This window comes from Sturnira hondurensis, unplaced genomic scaffold, assembly GCF_014824575.4.
Source record: "Sturnira hondurensis isolate 20B ecotype Veracruz unplaced genomic scaffold, ASM1482457v3 Scaffold0023092, whole genome shotgun sequence".
Classification (NCBI taxonomy): Eukaryota; Metazoa; Chordata; class Mammalia; order Chiroptera; family Phyllostomidae; genus Sturnira; species Sturnira hondurensis.
In genome coordinates, this window is record NW_028095723.1 from 93,498 (window position 1) to 106,113 (window position 12,616).

Sequence of the window (12,616 nt, forward strand, 5' to 3'; positions counted from 1 at the left end):
TATATGGAAAAATGAAACTAACAGAATACTTGATGTTTCTTGAAGTGAATATTGACAGTCTTAAAGACGTTTTATTGAACAATGAGGCAATAATTTTTCTCTGAGAACATGTTGCCACAATAACAGTGGCGGAAAATATTGCACATGCAAACATATGTGAATGTCTTCATGAATGCATTTAACACTTTGAAGTGGTGGCAACATCTGGTAACAAGTAGAAGTCAGCGTCTTATAAACTGTGGCTTCATGTTACCACTTCATTTGAATTAGTTGTTTAAAGGGATTTTTATGTCTTCCTAAAAACTGACAGGGTTAATTTTGGACTAGTGCAGGCAGGCAGGAAATGCTAAAATGGCTTTCTTTTGAAGGTTTGGCTATTCTTTATGAGGTCAAGAAGTAGTCATTTTAAAGTTTAGAAAGGTAAGGCAGTGTTGTCTTGACAACTGAGATTTTCCTTTCTTTTCTGTGTAGCAAATTTGATGGAACCGTAAAATTCAAAGTTCTTTATACTTTCCACCCTATTTCTTTTCTCAGAAATGCTTTTATTTTCTAAAAGTGAAGCATTTTAAGAAATCATTTTACTGAAAAATATTATGGATTTGGTGTCGCTGGAAAGATATAACCTCTCATTTTTTTTTGCCAGATCAGCTCTCAGAAACCATCCTATTATTAGAGTTATCCAGTGGGACAAGAGTAGATAGATGCCTTTTATATTTATTTTATTTGCATTAAAAAAGCTAAATGTTTGCTCTTGATTATGTAATAAACCACTGTAGCAAATAACAATGAGTTTAGTTCCTTTAGGAGGTAACATCATTACCATGAATTCATTTAACAGATACTGAGTGTCTGCTCTGAGCCAAGCACTGTTCTAAATGCTTGAGATAGATTGGTGAAGACAAATCACTGCCTTCCTAGAGCCTAATAAATATAAATAGTAAGATAGACCAATGTAAAATGATTTAAAGCTATCATTCTGCTTTTAATGACCTTCACTGAATGAGTTTGGAGAACTGTTACATATTTTATCTCAAGTTTGAACTGGAAAAAAATGACAATTTATTTGGAATATATGGCAGTAAGCTGAAGCTAATAATTAATTTGATTTTTTAAAATTTTATGTTTTGATTAAAGTTTGACTTTTTGATTCTCACTTTTACTTTTCTATTTATCAGCGATCAGAGTTATAATTAGCCTCCTTAAGTAACTGAGGAATGTTATGAGATTAACTTGTGGATTTATTCTTTAGATGGGCTTAATTTGGGGAGAGGATGATGGTGAAGGATGTAGTAGCCCTGGAAATTGGTGTTAGTATGGCATATGTAAACTTTGTCTTCTGTCATGTGAAGAATTATATAATACTTAATGCATTTAATGTGTACTGTGGAAAATGAATGTGCTGCTCCGTTATTTTTGCCTGTATGAATAGTACAAGAGCTGACTCAAAGGAGATGACAAGATGGTTCCTGTTCTGAAGTGAAATAAGATGATGGGTTGTGGTGAAAAATGATGTGATCATGCCCATATTTGCTCACATCTCTTATTTGTTTTTTTTTTATACAGGAAAACCAAAGACAGTCTCATTTCTTATTGTTTCCTTTTTGTATTTTCTCTTTTTTCTTTGGTTTCTTTTCATGCCATTTCTTTCTTTGTCTCTTAAAATTGCATTGTAATGATTTGTAATTTAGTTGGTTCAAGCTGTGCTTTGCAATAATATTAGTACCCCTTAGGATGGGCATTGTGGAGGCATTATACCCATGTTAGAGAATCAATTACATATATGATACACACTCTGAGCAACTTGGGTGTGAAAGAAATGTTTCATACATCTTTATGTTTCTTGATGCCATCTAACACAATGCATTTTAAAGAGTAAACTATAGTCACCACAGTGTCTTTTTAAAAAAATATATTTTATTGATCATACTATTACAGTTGTCCCATTCCCCCCCCATTCCCCTCCACCTTGTACACCCTCTCCTACCCATATCCACCCCCATTTAGTTCATGTGCTTGGGTCGTACATACAAGTTCTTTGGCTTCTACGTTTCCTATACTATCTCAACACCTGCCCCCTGTCTATTTTCTCCTTACCATTTACGCTACTATTCCCTGTGCCTTTTTCCCCTCTTTCCCCCTCCCACTCCATGACTGATAATCCTCCATGTGATCTCCATTTCTGTGATTCTGTTCCTGTTCTAGTTGTTTGCTTAGTTTGTTTTTGTTTTTAGGTTCAGTTGTTAATAGCTGTGAGTTTGTTGTCATTTTACTTGTTCATATTTTTATATTTTTTTCTTAGATAAGTCCCTTTAACATTTCATATAATAAGGGCTGGGTGATGATGAACTCCTTTAACTTGACCTTATCTGGGAAGCAGTTTGTCTGCCCTTTTATTCTAAATGATAGCTTTGCTGGATAGAACAATCTTGGATGTAGGTCTTTAGATTTCATGACTTGGAATACTTCTTTCCAGCCCCTTCTTGATCAGCTTCTTTTGATAAATAAGCTGATAGTCTAATGGGAACTCCTTTGTAGGTAACTCTGTTTTGCTCCTTTTAACATTCTCTCCTTGTCTTTAATCTTGGCCAATGCAATTATGATGTGCCTTGGTGTGCTCCTCCTTGGGTCCAACTTTTTTGGGATTCTCTGAGCTTCCTGGACTTCCTGGAAGCTATTTCCTTTGCCACATTGGGGAAGTTCTCCTTCATTATTTTTTCAGATAAGTTTTCAATTTGTTGCTCTTCCTCTTCTTCTGGCGCCCCTATCATTTGGATGTTGGAACGTTTAAAGATGTCCTGGGGGTTCCTAAGCCTCTCCTCATATTTTTGAATTATTGTTTCTTCATTCTTTTCTGGTTTTCCTTCTGCTACAAATTATTTATTTGAGCCCCAGTTTCCTTCCTGTCACTATTTGTTCCCTGTACATTTTCCTTTATTTCACTTTTTTTAGCCTTTATTTTTTCCTCTAATTTGTGACCATATTCAACCAATTCTGTGAGCATCCTGATTACCAGTGTTTTGAACTGTGCATCTCATAGGTTGGCTATCTCTTTATTGCTTAGTTGTATTTTTTCTGGAACTTTGACCTATTCTTTCATTTAGGTCATTTTTTTTTTTTTTGGTCTCAGCATGCCTGTTATGTAGCAAGGGGCATAGCCTTAGGTGTTCACCAGAGAGGGGCAACCCAGGAGGGTGCATTGTGATGCTGTATGTGGGGTAGGAGTCTGAGGGGGAGCAGTGCCTCTTGCTCTGCTCTCTGCCAGCTTTCAGTGACTTACCCCACTATCAACAAGCAAATCGGGCCCTTCTGGTGCTGATTCCTGGATGGGTGGGTTTGTGTACGTTCTAGGACCCTGTGGGTCTCTCCAATGAATTCTTCTCTGAGGCTGGGAGTTTCTCCCACTGCTGCCTCAACCCCCACAGGTGTTTTCAGTCAGAGGCTTTGAGGCTTTATTTCCCCATTCTGGAACCCTGGGTTGTGTGGTCTATCTTGTTCCTCAGTTATTCCTCTTGGTTTATCAGCATGCAAATGTGAGACCACCCAGTCTGCAAGCCACCACCTTGCCTAGTTGGCCAGCCTCTGCCTTGCCAGTCATCTCCACCTGGCTACACATTTCCACCCCTCCTATTAGTCTGGATGAATGTTTCTTCTTTAACTCCTTGGATGTTGGACTTCCATACAGTTCAATTTACTGAGAGTTCTGGTTGTTTTTTTGTTTTTAAATGTGTTGTTCTTCTTTTTGGTTGTGCGAGGAGGCACAGTGTGTCTACCTCCTCCTCCATCTTGACCAGAAGTCCACAGGTGTCTTTTAAATAAGTTCCTTGCCCTATGTGTAGGTCAGTTGATAATTTGGACAAGATTTATAATTTAATATATAATAAGGCATCCTATTCTAAAATGTTGACAGATTTAAGTACTTTGTTACACAAATACAGAGCTAATGAAGACTTATTGGGGAGACAACCCCTGGAATATTAAAATTAGGATATTTTGTAGCTTTTTCCCACACCCAATATGTGAAAACAATTACATAAACCAGATCTACTTGATTATTAACACTGACACATCAATGCAACAGGAAGTTTCTATACCTAATACTATTCCTACTATAGATTTCCTGAACTTTCCAGTATAGTTCAAAATTATAGTAGTTTCCTGCATGTTAATTTGGTACCTGTTTTATGTTAGATATCTTTGCTTCAATTCTTTGCTCACTTTGGGTGTTATCTATTTGTTTTTTTTTTCTTTATAAATTAGGAAGATGGGTAAAATCCTGTTTCATTAAAGGAAAATAGGTGAGGGTTATTGGAGTGTGTCCTTAACCCCAGCAGGAGAGGTCTCCACTGTGCTTTTTGCACATGGGAAGACTGTACCTGGTACTGGGTGTGGTGGAGAGCATGACATTTGAATGAAAGTTGGAAGAGACATTAAAAATACTATATCTGGATCTTGTGTTCTAACTGTATATTACACTGATATGTCTGTGAAACTCATGTAGTGTAGGTTGTAACTCTTTCTTTCCTTTCTACCCTGAGGGCCATGGGTGTCCACAGGGGTGTGTATGTGAACTTTTAACTTTATGGGTTTGTTTGGGGAAGGAGAGAGATTGAGAGATTGAGAACCTTTTCTCTACAGATAAAACATAAGTTTGTTTCCATAGGCTTTCCTCAGCATTCATCATGATGAATTTGAAATAAAGTGTAAAAGTTGTTTTCATTTTGTGGCCTATTTATAAAACTGTGAGCCCTGGCTGGTGTAGCTCAGTGGATTGAGCACAGGCCTGCGAACCACATGATTGCGGTTCGATTCCCACTCGGGGCACATGCCTGGGTTGTAGGCTGGTTCCCTGCAGGCCAACTCCCAGCAGGGGGCACAGAAAAGGCAACCATACATTGATGTTTCTCTCCCTCTCTCCTTCCCCTCTAAAGATAAATAAATAAAATTAAAATAAAAAACAAAAAAAACCCTGTGAAATGTATTACACAACCCTTGCCATCATTGTCTATTCCAAAACCAATTTCCATTACCCAGAGTAAAAATACAAATTCTGTTAATATACACACATGGGGGTGTATATACACAAACACTCCTCCTCCCACCCATCTCACACAGCACACATTACCTCAGATGATAACTGAAACATTTAGGTTACAAAATGGACTGAATATTAAAACTAGTTGAACTATTGATGTGATAGGACAGTCTTTTAGGAAACATTGTAGTGGTTAATAAGTAGAAGCTATGCATTTCCAAAGGGGTATATATTCCTAAAAATTGTACCACAATGTTGTGTAGTTTAAATGAATTTATGTAATAAATGAATTATGTAATAATATAGTGAATAGTGAATTTCAAATCAGTGACTTAGTGTTGATAGGTTTCACTATGATCAAAGATGAGCCTTAGAGTTCAGAAAGCTAGAAAACATATACATTCCAGATGAAAAAGAAAGGGAAAGTCAAGGAAACCGTTTCTAGGTAGCCTTATTATTGAGGAAGTTAATAGCACTTGAGACAGACCCATTTAAGTGGTTTGAAGTGACAAGTGTGGCTGAAGAAAAAGTAAGGCTGGAAACACCCAATGTATCTGATCTAATGCTGATACTGTCTTCTTACTTGAGGCAGTTGCCTGTGCCCCGATTTTCTCTGTAAATTGCATGATAATACATTCATGTAAACCCTTCTGGGTAGCTCAAGTGCTTGAGAATTATTTGCTATCTCATATATTCCCTGATAGGCAGAAGTCAGATAGTACTATGCTTGTTTTGCAAATGGTGAAATTGAGACTTGGGAAAGTTGAACAGGAGTCAGCAACAAAGACATGGGAAAACATGTCCTCTGGCTTCTGCCACTATATTCCTTCTGTTCTGGATTATGTTGTCTTTCAATGTTTTATGGGTTTTTTGTGATTGATGAAATAAGTTAAAGTTATTCTACTAAGGAGATGAAATGTAATCCAGCGTCTGCTAATGGTGGTTAGTGATGAGGACAGAATACTCTGCCTCCTTAACATGGACTACCAGATACTTTTCACCAGTAGATGCAGTGGGAGTTGTCTCCTTATTCTGGGAAATCAGTATATTATGATAAAATGTTTCACTGTGTTTGCTTTATATTATTTATAAAGGACTGGTACTCCAGTCCTTTATTTCACTTTCATTCCTATCAGGCAGATAGAGCAGATGATGCTATGCCTGTTGTATCTCAGGTACATTATAATAGTGGCTGCCACTTACTGAGCACCTTGCTGGAGCCAGGTCCTCTTCTATACTTATATCGTCTCATTTAATCATCATAGAAATCTTATGAAGCATATGGAATTAACTCCACATTTATAGATATGAACATGGGGTTCAGAAAAACTAAGTAGTTTGTTCAAGGTCATACAGACTTCAAATTTGTCAGCCTCCTAAGACTCTGATGCTCCCATTGCACTCTATTTCTTTCCAAATAATTTTTTTCAGTATTAGGCATGCTCTCCTGAGTCTAGTGTGTCACTCCTGTTGATTTTCTGTTCTCTCCCATAAAGGGAAATCTCTACAAAACAGTTAGTTAATTTAGCAATTCACTCATTAGAATTGCTATGCCAGTTAAAAACACAATTTCAATAATGAGAACAGCAGTGATCACCTTGGCTGGTGTGGCTCAGTGAATTGAGCACTGACCTGTGAACCGAAGGGTCGCTGGTTTGATTCCCAGTCAGGGCACATGCCTGGGTTGTGGGCCAGGTCCCCAGTAGGGGGCATATGAGAGGCAACCACACACTGAGGTATCTCTCCATCCCTTCTTGCTATAATCTAAATTTCAAACAGTCATCAAATCACTTAAGCATCACAACAATGTACAAAGTAGTTTCCTATTATGTGAAGTAGTTACTGTTGTTCCTGGATGTGAAAACAGGCACAAGAGCTTAAGAAACTTGCCTAAGAACATGCACAGCTAGAAAATTGTCAAACCGGGATTGAACCCAATCTGGCTCTAGAGCTCTTAACTGCTCTACAGTCTTGCCTCTAAGTAAAAAATTTGGTGGAAGTATTGGCTTAGTTCCTATGTGTGACAGTGGAAGAAAATAGAGTTCCTACACTTAACAGCTTACATTTCAACAGAATGCAGGTGCAGTAGGTACTTGCAATAAATACTGCAACACCTAGCTCACAGAAGGCAAATGTTGTACAAAAGTATGAATGAGTTTGGATCAAAATGAGTAACAGAGAACATAAGCAATCTGAGAGTTAGCTCTCCTAAGTAATGTACTGGTAACTTGGGCACTGGGGAGAGGCTAGTTCCACCCATGTCTTCTAAAATAAGCAGGTTACGTGGCTAATGTTCAAACTCTAAATAGATATGTGGGTTGTAGCTATTTGACCTGACCAACTTTAAATTCCCTGGTGATTTTGCATGGTTTCAGTGGTGCTGGAATGAAAAAAAATTAACTTTTCTCTAAATGTTGTGAAAATAGAATTCATTAATACTTGGCAAAAACACTGTGAGGCAGGCAGGCAGGAAGGGAATTAGTAAGTGTTATATCATTCTTTTGTCAGGGTGTTCTCTTTTTCTAGCAGGAAGTGTTATGACTTGTTCTCTGAAGTTGCAGTTGTAAGAAGAATGTTGGATTTCCAGATTGGCATTCTGAGCGTAGGAGGTTCCGTCTATTAGTGCTGCGAGAAACAGGTTTGCTCTGGTCTTCACAGAAGGGTAACTATTTTACTATTATTTTGTTAAGCTCTAACTTTTAGGTTACTGAATATTTAAGCAGAAATTTACTTCAAAGGTAGTTAAACATTTAGAGACTATTACAGTAGAACCCAATTTAAGAGAAATTTTTGGAGTTTAGATCTAACCTGTTCTCTCTATATTCTGTCTCTTTATTTGGAAGACAATTTTAAAGACTTTGTACTTTTTAAAAATTGGTTTTGAAATCCTAATTATATAGTCATATGTATCAAGTTACATGACCAAATGTTTAAATAACAGAAACTATTACTCTATATTTTGTGCAGGGGGGTTGGTGGGGTAGGATAGGGTAAAATTTCAAAAGCCTTTGATCCCTGTTAAATGGTTTTTCTGTATTCTGTGAGATAGAAGATGAGGTAGCTGTCATGACAACCTGTCTTGATTAAATTGGTATTCTACTCTTACAAAAATGACCTATGACAAACCATTGTCCTAATGTTTAATTATACTTTACAAAATAAATGAAGACCATTGGTGATGAGATTTTAGTGGTGTTATTTTATAACATAGTGGTGATTAGAGGTTTTGATGCTCACAAAATCACATGATAATCCTATAAGTTTTATTTCTCCATATTTTAATATAGCTAGTTCTATAAATCCCAATTCTGAGTTAAGGCTAATGTCTCAGAGTGGTTGCACTTAGTTCACCTGTATGAAGTAAAAAGTGAAATATGAAACAAAAGAATCTAGTTTTCAATTAACAAGTACTATATTTGAGAACCAAATAAGCAAGGTATGTAACACTGTAGAACATGCTTTCAGTGACTAACAAAATAAGATCTCAACTTAGCTCAAAGTCTAAGCTGAAATTGTATCTCTACTGATTTCTTAGTTGTACATAATAATACTTATTTTGAGTTGAAGCATGTTAACTAGTCTGATCTTGCCTTGGGGGGGGTGTGTGTGTGGAGAGGTAGCTTTTAGCTTCAATGTTAATTTTCTAATGTGAGGAGAATGGTGTGAAGATTAACTAACTTTGTTAGCAGCAGTTACATTTTTAATAAAATATTCTGATATTTTTGTAACATGTCAAGGTTTACTTACAAAGGGACTAGACTTTTTAAAAAGGAAGGTGCACTATTTTAATCCAAGCACTTAATACTCCTTAGCTTTGTAAACAAGGGGGAAGGAGTTGTATTATTTTGTTGTCTTTGGGTTTGATATAGCACTCTTTATCACAAGGGAAGGGGCTTTTAGAATGTAATTAAGATGTACATTAGATATCTACAAAATTCTTGTCTGGCAAGAATTTAAAGAATGTTTTCAATCTTATTAAATTGAATTGAATGTTTCTATTATTGGAAAAGTTATTAACTTATTTTTAAATAGCCATTGCTTTAATATCTTATCTTTTTTAATGAAGTACAAAAAAAAAGAGAAAGGAAACTTTTACTTAAAATGGAGGTATTGGATATTCTTCCAGGAAATGACACAGACTTAGGTACCCTTTGGGAATTCAGTGACTCACAGGTGCTTGGAAAAAAAGAAGATCAACTAGAATCTAGCTTATGATAGATTATGGACTAGAGTAAATGAAATCCTGAGGTCTCTGAGGTTTGCATTAAAATACTTTAAGATAGAAAAGAGGGAGGAAGGGAAGGGAAAACAAGAAAAGGAACAGGAAAGAGTCGAGATGAAACAGTTGTGGGAAATTCCTGATAAATGCAGACTCTGGACAATGGGTTTCTGGGCATTTGTAGTACTATTTTCTCTTACCTTTGTATATATTGAAAACTTTTACAATAAAAATTTAAGTATAGCTTTAGTTTGAAGCAATTTACATTTATTTATAAATGTTACTTTTATCTTCAAATTGCAGGTTTGTCAAAATGTAATTTGTACATGATGTGTTATTGTAAAGGTGAGATGTGCTGTTTAATTGCCAAAATTGTTGCACGTAAAAAAGGTTTCTGAAAACAATCTTTTTGTTTGACTTTCAGCTACATTCAAAGGACTGGTTGCAAACATCTGAAGAGTTTTGTAGTATCTTGAAGTCCTCTTGAATCAAGAGTAGATAGTTAAAGCATACTAACAGGCCAATTGTATGTGAAGAATGTGGGAACATTATAATCTCTTGACTATTTTGTTCACAGCTTTCTCTAATAGAGTATGTATTTTTTAAACTACATGGACAGCTGTTTAGCCTGCATTATGTTTAAGTTCACTTTCCCTACTTGGCTTCATAAGGATTTATTCAACAAACATTTCATAGGTGCTTATTGTGAGCCAAGATACAAGGTCAAATAAGGTAACAACCCTGTTTTCAAGGAGCTCACAGACTAGTGGGAAAGATAGAGAAGCAGATGGTCTTCATGCACTGAAAGGGGCTATGGGTATTGGGGAAAGGGAGTTAGTGGTTAGCAACTATGATTTTATGGTACACCTCCTTGTAAACAATACAAACAAAATTTGAGGTGACTTAGTTGTAGATATGAGAGAGGGAGGAAGAGGACTAACATAGGTTGATTTAACTCTATACAGTCCCCTACACATGACTTTGCAAATAACAGCCATCTATGCTCCCCTGCCCTTCTTACAATAACGACCCTTCATACTTCTCTTATGCATCCTCTGACGTTGTTGGAGCAGCATACATGCAGGAGACAGCAATCTCTTCTTCACGTTAAATAGTTAGCTAGTGTTTAAGTCTCCTTAAAGTTCTTGGATGAACCCAGGCAAAATTAGTTATGTATCGGCTGCGACTTGTCATTGGATAAAGGGTATAGTTATAGCCTTCACTCAACGATAGAGCCTTCCAATGTATATCTCTCAATTGATTGAGAATTTGAAACATATTTTATCATGAAAATAGTACCTAAGGATTTTCAGGTCACTTCACAAATGTCTCTCAAATGGTATGTTAACTTGAAATGTTATGTTTTGGTGTTTGTATTATTTTCATCTAAATTAATTGTAGAAGAAGCATTGTGTTAAATATATCCACATTTATGTTCTGTCAGCCACTTGCTTTATTCTTTTTTTAAAAGATTTTGTGTATGTATATATTTTTAAAGAGAGGGAAACAAATGTTGATGCACAAGAGAAACATCTATCAGTTGTCTCATGCACACACCTATCTGGGGACTTGACCCGAAACCTAGGCATGTGCCCTGACTATGAATCAACCTGGTGACCTTTTGGCTTGAGAGACAATGCTCAACCCACTGAGCCACACCAAGCATGGCCAGTTGCTTTATTTATTTATTTTTTAGTCATGAATACTGTATAACCTAACATCATATATAACAGTGCCTCTTGGGAAAATACTGGTAGTTTTATTTGGGAGTATCTAGCAGTGACCCCTGTTTAGTTTTACCAATTTGCAGGTGAAGTGTCAAGTAGAATTACCAGATCTAAGCTTGAAAAACAATCTTGCTAAGTAAAGTATACTACACATGTTGAATATTGATTTTGTAGAGGTTTGCTGTCCACATTGAATACAATAAGCAATTTTTAATAATTCTGAGGAGCTAAAGTAATAAACAGTAAAATAATTTACCACTTCTTCCTTCTGCTTAAACCTTTCCTGAGCTTTCAGGATGAGGAACTTTTGATGCATGTGAAGGCATTTAGAGTTTGACTCACTTGTTTTGACTTGAAGAGTAACAAATCATTAAATTGAGAAAGATAACATAACTAATCACAAAAAAAAACTATGGGTACCATGGCAATGGCTTATGCATGAGAAAAAATCCTAAAATAAAAAGTAAATCACATAGATACCTGAGTGTTTGGTTATGTTTATACTAAGTTATTAGCACTGATACAATGGGAGTGGTTATTCATGGTACTTAGCATTTAAGAGTCTGAAATGAAGCAATATACAGTGAAGTAGAAGCATGTCATATATAGGAATGAATGTGCCAAGAGAAGGTAAGCATTTGTGTCCCAATTTTTAATGGCTTGTTTTATTGTCAGTATTTATTTAACATCAGTGTTTTTTGCTCTCTTTTTTATTGTTGTTCAAGTACAGTTGTCTCCATTTTCCCCTATCAGTACCCCCCACTCCAGACATCCCCACCTCCCACCCTGGATCCCACCCACCTCTGGCTTTTTTGTTATGTCCTTTACACATGTTCCTGACAACCCTCCCTCCTTCTCGCCCCCCCATTACCATCAGTTTGTTCTTTATTTCACTGTCTGGTTATGTTTTGCTTGCTTGTTTGTTTTATTGATTAGGTTATGCTTAAAGGTGAGATCATATGGTATTTGTCTTCCATGGCTTGGCCTATTTCACTTAGCAAAATGATCTCCAGATCCATCCATGCTGTCACAAATGGTAGGAGCTCCTTTTTTATCTGTTGCATAGTATTCCATTGTGTAAATGTACCACAGTTTTTTGATCAATTTGTTTACTGGTGGACACTTACATTGCTTCTAGCATTTGGCTATTGTAAATTGTGCTGCTATGAACATTGGGGTGCATAGGTTCTTTTGGATTGCTGTTTCAGGATTCTTAGGGTATAATCCCACTGGTGGAATTGCTGGGTAAAAGGGAGTTCCATTTTTAATTTTCTGAGGAAATTTTATACCGTTTTCCACAGTAGCTGCACCTGTCTGCCTTCCCACCAACAGTGCACTAGGGTTCCTTTTTCTCCACAACCTCACCAGCACTTGTTTGTTGATTTGTTTATGATGGCTATTCTCAGTGGTGTGAAGTGGTGTCTCATTGTGGTTTTAATTTGCATCTCTCTGATGGCTAATGATGCTGAGCATATTTCTATATGTCTCTGGGCCTTCTGTATGTACTCCTTGGAGAAGTCTCTGTTCAAGTCCTTTGCCCATTTTTTTTTAAGATTTTATTTATTTATCTTTAGAGGGGAGGGATAGAGGGAGAGAAACATCAATGTATGGTTGCCTTTCGTGTGTCCCCTGCTGGGA

General features: G+C 36.6%; 1 protein-coding gene across 6 annotated transcripts in view; it reads left to right on the top strand.

The window, feature by feature from the left end:
- PLS3 (plastin 3) overlaps positions 1-12,616 on the top strand; it is a 104,368-nt gene that overhangs the window by 28,057 nt on the left and 63,695 nt on the right. Inside the window, exon 1 of one of the 6 annotated variants that reach the window (XM_037037368.1) lies at positions 7,606-7,694. The exons of the other annotated variants lie outside the window; for them this stretch is intronic. The gene's annotated coding sequence lies outside the window, so the exon portion shown is untranslated. Of the gene's footprint in view, positions 1-7,605; positions 7,695-12,616 lie in introns of those variants that run through there. 6 annotated transcript variants of the gene reach the window in all.